We start from the raw sequence: 8,563 nt of genomic DNA on the forward strand, positions 1-8,563 counted from the left end.
GAATTGAAATTTCTGTTCTAGTGTTTAAAAGTTCAGTAAAAATTTAAAAATATGATCTTATTTAAAGAGGGAAACAAATTTTTAATAACATTGATAAAATTATTCACTTTTCCATAGTTTGGGGTTGTTGATGTTTTGTTGACGTGAAAGTCAATCATCCACAAATATATCAACACTAACATCGACCAAATTTTCAAAGATTTCTCAAATTTGAAAAAATACTTTGATATTGTGGATGTATTTGTTGATGTCGAATTTCACATCAACATTAACTTCCACATGTTGTCGACATGAAAATGTATTAGTTTAGTACTCTTAGATAAGTTATTGCACCTTTCAATATAAAGAGTTTAATGTTCAACTACTGAATTGTTTGGACGTTCTGTCTGTACTTCTTGGAGGTGGCCTCCGCATCGATGCTGCTTTTGGCTCCAGCAATGGCCATCTAAGAGTGTAAGAGAAAATCATTATTGGAAAAAAATTTTCAATTTTGAAACAAAACTTTTACATTTTGCATAGCTGGATGTCGATGTAAATTTTGATGTCAATGTCGATCCATCCACATCCATCACTTTTGGATGCCACATGTTGATGTGAATTTCGACTCTGTGTTGAGCCAATTGTTGATGTAATTGTCGACCAATGTTGATCAGCATTTATGTCGACAATTGGCTCAACACAGAGTCGAAATTCACATCGACATGTGGCATCCAAAAGTGACGGATGTGGATGGGTTGACATTCACATCGAAATGGCATGGTCATTGTTGTATGGGCACTGCCAAAGTTTGGATGAGACCATTGGTAGTTGCAACAAAGGAAGAAGTCGCCAAAGTAATGAAGCTGATAATGTACTTGAAGAGATTGAAAAACTGGGGCAAAAAGTCCGCAAAGTCATTACTGATAATGGTACCCAGTTCATCAGCAACCGACGCTTGAAATCATTTACTGCAATCATCTGGCGTTAAAGTTGGCCACACTACTAAATACAATCCACAATCCAGCTTAGTGGAAAGAACAATGAGGATTATTGGTGACAGGTTGAGAGTTGAAATCAATCAAAATGCAGATGAATTCGATTATACTCACCATGGGTGGCATAAATATGCCAAACAGGTAGAGAATGAAATCAACAACACACCTACTGAATTCGGAGTAAAGCACAATGAAGCCTGGGGCATAGTAGATGATATCGTGCATGACTTTGGAGCTTCCAGAGTGATTTTTGATTTCTCCAGAAGTCGAGAAAATTTACTTGGGCAGCTGAAAATGGAGTTGTGGCTCATTCCGGACCTATTTAACGAGTTATCTGCGTTTGATCCGATTTCCAGGAAGACGCCGGAAGTGTGTTTTTTGACCTGAATAATTTTAATAATAATTATGTACTGGAGACTGTTGGTCAAAAAACACCCTCGAATGTGTGCCTGGAAATCATTTCAAGAGAGTGTAAACTCTTCAAACAGGTGAGAATAAGTCACAACTCGATTTTTAGCTGTCCTAAAATTGATTTCCATGGTTTCTGGAGAAATCAAGCATTGTGCTGAAGTTTCCAAAATGACCGAAAATGTTGGAATTTGGTTCGAGGGAGTCGATATTAGTTTCAGGACCAATTTCCATCACTCATGTTGATGAAATTCAATTTTTTTGGAAAATCATAAATAACAAAAAAGGGGCAATTATGTATTTTCAAAAATTCGCCACAAGTCCAAACATCAATTTGGGCTGCTGAAATTTTGCTTATAAGGCTATCAGAACATGATCTTTCCAAAATTTGGATTTAGTTTCCGACCAGTTTTTGACCTTATAAATTGATTGATAGCAATTTTGAATCATTTTAGAGCCTCCAGCAGATTTTACAAAAATTATTCTACATAATTATGCTCAAACCGATTGAATCGACCCCAAAAATTGATGACCCAAGTTTTCAGGTGCTAATAAATTTCTTCAAGAACCCTTTTCAAGCCTCCAAAATGATTCCAAACGGTTACTTATTGATTGGAAGGTCAAAATTAAGACGCACGAAGTATTCTTACGTCTATTCTGTATCTTCAATTTCTAAAAAAATTGAATTAATTTTGCAAAGTGGTGTATCTACTCGAATGCCTTAATTTCAAGGATTTTTGATAGGCTGAATTTTGAAGTAGCCTCTATTTTGCAATTAGCAGCTTCATATACCATAAAAAATTACTTTCGAGATCGAATTATTTTCTTTCATTTCCATACGAATAAATAAGAAATCCAGAAACGTAGGAATTTTTTGTTTAAGTTAACGCAATTTTACGATTTTCTGTCCACACATTTTTCGGGTGCAAATTTAGTCCCCCCCCCCCATGTTGCCATATTGTATATGAACGTATAGTTCGTCGCAAGTTCAGATTTTATATGCTCAATGTTCTTGTCTGTGTATAGGTTGGTGTATCAATGTACGTACCTACATATAATGGTATTTGGTAGGTACGAGTATATTAATCCTCAATTACTCGTGTTCTCGTATTTCTTTCATAGTGGCTGGATTACCTATTTCATTAAATAGGTCATCGACGCGAGGACGTTCAGTAACGTATAACGTGCGTTTATGCATAAAACCTAAAATTAAATTATGCAAACTCTTGCACATTCTACTATAATAAACGCTATGAAACTACCAGCAAATGAATACCTTAGACAGAGTCCTAGACCTCTACGTACGTGTAATTCAAAGTGGATGACCCGTTCAGCCAAAAACATTCTTATTCATTACAAAATACTTTTAAAATGTGCGTCTGTGGTCTAACACATCGAAGGAGCAGACCGAGCAGGCAGAGAAAACTCGTCGTACTTTAGATAAATTTAGTGCATATTATTTTAATCGAATTTTTTGTTCCATCAATTTGTTTTATGGGATCGTGTAAAATGCTGTGGTCAAAGAAATGGGTGATTCTAGTTCATCGTTTTTCTTTCTACAGCTGTTTGAAATTCCTGATGGAGGCGATTAAAAATTTCTTGGAGGTTTTAAATAAAAATGTGTTAGGTTGAGTATGGGTTCCAAAATGTCCCTAGAATTCAGTTACCTACCCTCGAAAAAAAGAGCAATTTTAGTTTCAAGTGTGCAAATAGTTCTACAATGTCGTCATTTTCAAGTTCCATTCATTTCATCTCGGAACCTATTAGAACTAACCGTAAGACAAAAACTGGAACATTTTTAGAATGCTCAAAAAATTCTGATACTTTTTCATTCGAACTATTTTTCAATTGGAGAATTATTTTGGCCGCAATATAAAATTGAATTCGAGATTTTTAAAAATTCAAATCTAAAAATACAATATTTTAAGAACCACTTGAACATTCAACATTGCTTACAAAAGCCAAAGCAAATGACATCTCGAAGGTTCTCAACCTTCTCAACTTCTGGAAATTCTGAATGATACCTAAAGCTACGTTGTTCCTTTTGTAATAAGGCCTCTCAATGTTGTAAAAACTGAAGAAAAATTTTAAAAATCGAAGTTGTAATATTTTTGAAAATATCGTTTTTCTCTATCAGAATTCTTCTGAATAGGTAAACTTTTTTTCAAAAAAAAAAAGAACTTTGCTCGTTCCATAGAAAATTTTGGTTTCCTTGTATGGAGTCCTTTGGCCCCCCTCCCCCTTGCAGAAATAAAATCTCATAAATAAATGTAGAAGTTGCTAAAAAAAAATTGAAGTCTCTAAGAAGTGTCTGAAAGTTTTTCATTTCTGGTCAAAACCTGCCTGAATAATCCCCCCTTCCCCAATCAGGAAAAAAACTTCCCTCGGTTCTCTAAACTATGCTATTTCTCTTATGTAAAGGTTGCTAAATTGTAAAAAATCCAAAGAAAAAAAATCAGGGTATACGACTGGTCCTTTCTGATCCTTATGGTCAGGAAAATAACTTATTTTCGCCTGATGGCCTTTTTTTTTCAAAAAGGCCCGGAAAAAGTGGCACATTTTGTCCAAAAGTCACTCTTTTTTATGGATTTTCAAATTTTCATTTATGTATCAAGTCATAATTGAGTGATAAAGAAATCTTTATTTTCCATTTTTCAAGTTAGTGTTGAAATATCAAAAATTGAGTAAAAACGCGAAATAGTGGTAATGATTTGATTATTTTCGTTGTTTTGGTGTTTTTTTTCTCAGTATTTTTCAAATAAGTATCTGTTTTAGTGATTTTGCAAACACGATATGTACTTATTTTTATTTATTATTTTTTTTGAAGGGGTGATGGAGGAAAGTTTTCATTGGCTTTTTTTCCTTTTTGAAAATGTCTCTTTGAAATTACTTTTAAGATCCTTCTTTCTGGTATAAATACATATTTTGAAAAATTGAATCTCTGTTGTCAAAATTCTTCAAAATAATCCCATTTTCGAAAACCTCGCTTGGGCTCTTAAGAATGTCCGTTCCCTTATATCAAGACCCCTCCCCCCCAAATTGGAAAAAAAATGATAATAATAAAATCAAAGTTGATAATTTTTTTTTCAATTTTCAATCTCTGTGTCAGATTGGAATTATTATTTTTACAAAATTAGGCAGCTCAAATTCCACTTTTTCGCCATCCGGTTTGGGGGGGGGGTTAGAGGAGGGATCGTAAAAACTATAAAATTGAGCTTCTTTCAGAAAATGGACCAAGTCCAAGGATTGTATTAAATTTCATTGACTTATTTTTTGAATGAGTGTCAAGTTCAGCATTTATTCCATCATCTAGAAGGCGGTGGAATGAGGGAGATATGGGGGGGGGAGTAAAACTAAGCACATTCGATGGTATTTTTCGGATGAAAATAGGCCAACTCCAAGCATTAAAAATGTACATAAAAAGGTAAAAATTTCAATTTTTTTGGAAACTTGACATGGGGAGGGGGAAGGGGGTTCCCAGCACGACTCGATTCCAAATTTGTATTAGGTTAGCATTTTCAAGGATTTAAAAAAAATAAAAACCAATAACTTCGCAAGGTAGAGGTTGAAAAAAATTGCAAAAAATTTTTCACGAATGTAAATATACGTAAAATTTACTCTAACAAGGGAACCTCTTGAGGTGTCCGCCTCCGATTTGAACGGGACCGCGAGTTTTGCAAAGAACATAGTCTAAAACCCCCAAAACCAAATTTTCAGCTGCCCAAGTTCATTTTCCGATTTTTGGCGAATTTTTGAAAGTTCAAAATTGACTGTTTTTGGCGATTTATGCTTTTCTTTTCAAAAGTACGTACTTGATCAGTAAAAATGATCAAAATAAGTCCCAAAACTAATATTAATTACCCAAATCGAAATTTCACAATTTCCAGCCATTCTGGAGCCTCCAGCGCGATTTTTCGATTTCTCCAGAATTTTGAATTTGCTCCAGAAGGCGTGAATATGCAGTAGGACAGCTAAAAATCGAGTTGTGTGTTATACTCGACCTGTTTAACGAGAGTTTAGCTACATTTGAGCCGATTTTGTGAGTGACACCTCAAAAGTGGTTTTTGACCAGCTTTTTTTAAAAATTAAAAAATCCAAAAAATCAAAAGATGACCGTTTGTGAGGAAATTTTTGAATTTTGCGCGAATCGCTGTATTTCTTCAAGAACTAACCCCCGGAGTGCAAATTCTACCATTTCCAACCGTTTTGGAGCGAGAGTGACATCTCAAAAAAACCACTCTTGAGGTGTCACTCTCAAAATCGGCTCAAATGTGGATAAACTCGTTAAGCAGGTCGAGTGTAATATACAACTCGATTTTTAGCTGCCCAACTTCATATACACGCCTTCTGGAGCAAATTCAAAATTCTGGAGAAATTGAAAAATCGCGCTGGAGGCTCCAGAATGGCTGGAAATGGTGAATTGGGACGGGTTTTAGACGATGCTCTTCCCAAAAATCGCGGTCCCGTTCAAATCGGAGTGTGAGATTCCCTTGTGAGAAGCATTTTTTGGAAAATCAAATTTTTCGCGTGAGATTGTCAAAAATCGTGGTCTCCTTATGGCCCGTCCAGTGGTCCCTGAAAATAGAACCAGCCAAAAACAGGTGCTAAAGTTCACTTTTGACCCTTCGAGAGCAATTTAAAATTCCTAAAAAAAAATTTGAAAACTCACTGGAGGCTCCAGAATGATCTAGAACTGGTCGTTTTTGGGTTGGAATGTTGAAAATGACTGGTTCCTTTTTTTTGAGTTAAAAATTCTAAATGATCACAATTTTTTGAAATTTTCATAATTTCTGAAAATTTTTGAACGAAGCCTTGGCAGTTGAAATTTGATTTTTGGTGGTTTTAGGGCATTTTTTTTTCAATTTAGCTCGTCTCGTGTACAAATCAGAGTGTGTCAGTTCTAGTGAGTTGCCTTTTAAGAGTGAAAATTCAAGGCCAACTTGTGAGGGCTACAGCTGAACCTTTAGTCTGAAGAGTGAGCACTTGATTGACAGAATAGTTCATTTCTCAAGTTCTGGAGAATACAAATAACCCAATCAATAGTCTAATAATTATATAGATTCGAATCGTGCGTAAAATTACATATTACATAACCGTACGTACAGCAATCGTATGTACTCTCGTGATAATCTCGCCAACTACGACGATTCTGGCTTCGTATAAATTGTGCGTGCGATACAATTCTCGCGAGCGATTTTCAAAATGGTCGTCGTTTTTACTGATACGAGTACTCGTATGCGCGGGAAAAAGGTTTTATCGACCTAGTTGTAAAGTTCCTGCTAAAGAGGTCGATTTGGTGATAAATTTTATCCACTGAACCGGTTCAGTGGATGTGCCTGGCGCTAATCAAACGGTGAAAATGTGCGTTTCTGTCATTGCAAAAAATACGCTCAGCCAGGTAGAGGCCTCGTTGTTGTGTCGGCGCCGCTGCTGGTCGCATGGAAAATGAGATCGCTCAAGTTCTAGTATAAATACGTACGAGTCATCATCGAGTATAATTAAAAAGAGAAAATTTTCGCCGGTTCGTTAATTTTTTATTTCGTTTCCAGCCCAATTCGCCAAGACAAATGGATGTGTCGCGATGATGAGTACGAGTAGCACCTCAAACAGTTGCCGAGAGTTTTGTTTACTTGTACTTAGAATTTCAGACTTCGAGTGCGAGAGGTTTGTGATAAGGAAAAGTGTCAAATGATGATGATTTGAGGTGAAATTTGGCCAGTTTTTATTGTCGTCGATTGGTTCTGAATTTTCGATCACTGGACAGAAGGCTGAAGCTTTTCATTTTAGGTACCTACTATATTTCTTCAAAGTCTCTCGAATCGAGAATTTCATCTCTGGATTTTTTTATCATTGAAAAATCAAAGACATGAGCTCGGTTTCGATTGGGGAAAAAATCTGGAATATCCTCGAGAAAATTTTTTTTACTTGAAAACTGGAAAATTTGTTTTTTTTTTGGTAAAATAAAAAATGATGAAAAATTTCGGAATGATGGATTAATTTTTCACTCAATATTGACCTAGAACTCAGAAGAAATTCAAGAACAGGGGAGGGAGGAGAGGGGAATCGAACTTGAAATTTTTTGAATCACCAAATAAATAATATCTACCTATTGATTACCAAGAAAACTTGGAAGATTTTTCATTCTATATTTAAAATTTTTGGAAACCCAGTAGGTGAGTCTAAAAATCCTCATTTTTTTCAAGCTTCGACGAAATCATTCGAAAAAATGCCAATTTTCGTCACTTTTCTCAAAGGTATCTCGTACTTGAAAAATGAACAAATATTCACGTGCACTTTTGAGTGAAAAAAATATAAAACGAAGTTGACTAAACCTACCTTGATTTGATGCTGGTTTTATTTTCGCGCGCAAATTTCTATCCGGCCACCGAACTGTTCACTATAGTTCACTAGATAACCATTAACCACACACATGCACATGCACCATGTACTATACGATCGCGAATCGCGATAAATTCGAATGTACGAGTAAAACTCGCGAACACTGGAACGACGACGACGGGTTAATAGTCGGTTGGGTTCGCGACACGTCCAGACGCTCTCGATATGGGACACAAATTGAAGCGAGTAACTTTTATTAATGAACTGGTAAGGCGATGGAGGCGACGATGGTACTCGTACTACACAATATACTGTAAGTGACTGCGAAGTGCGACAGGATCGAGTGCAGCGGTATCTGGTAACACTGGACTTTGAACTGGTCCGAACGGGTATGTGATGGTTTGGAATTACCTGATACTTGCTTGTATTATTGCTGCTGGTGTAATGTGGTATGTGAGCTGACCAATCTAACCCACCCACCTGTCTATCCATACATTTGAATGATTCACCTCCAGTGCCTAGGTATATATTTATTGGATAATTTATAGGCGATGACCAAAAAAAAAAATGTGGTTTTGGTGTTTTCCCAATGGAATTAAATTGCTCTTGATTTCATCGAGCTGGATAAATAAAAATTCATAATTATATGTTGCAAAGAATCAGAACGAAGGAACTAACTTCTGAACGGGTGGATTTGGTTTGAACCAAGTTGGATTTTTACAGTAAAAATGTACCTACTATACGAAATTTTTGTGAACCAAAAATTGGTTTTTTGCAGTTTTTAGCGAAATTTTGAGTACAAATAATTTGAAAAATTTTCGGTAAAAATTGGTTGATTTAGC

General features: G+C 35.7%; 1 protein-coding gene across 1 annotated transcript in view; it reads right to left on the bottom strand.

Moving 5' to 3' along the window:
• The window catches only part of LOC135845029 (putative fatty acyl-CoA reductase CG5065), a 39,413-nt gene extending 31,333 nt beyond the window's left edge, over positions 1-8,080 (bottom strand). The window contains exon 1 of the mRNA XM_065363471.1: positions 7,719-8,080. The gene's annotated coding sequence lies outside the window, so the exon portion shown is untranslated. The remainder of the gene's footprint in view (positions 1-7,718) is intronic.
• Positions 8,081-8,563: the final 483 nt, after the last annotated feature.

This window comes from Planococcus citri, chromosome 4 (assembly GCF_950023065.1).
Source record: "Planococcus citri chromosome 4, ihPlaCitr1.1, whole genome shotgun sequence".
NCBI classification, from domain to species: domain Eukaryota; kingdom Metazoa; phylum Arthropoda; class Insecta; order Hemiptera; family Pseudococcidae; genus Planococcus; species Planococcus citri.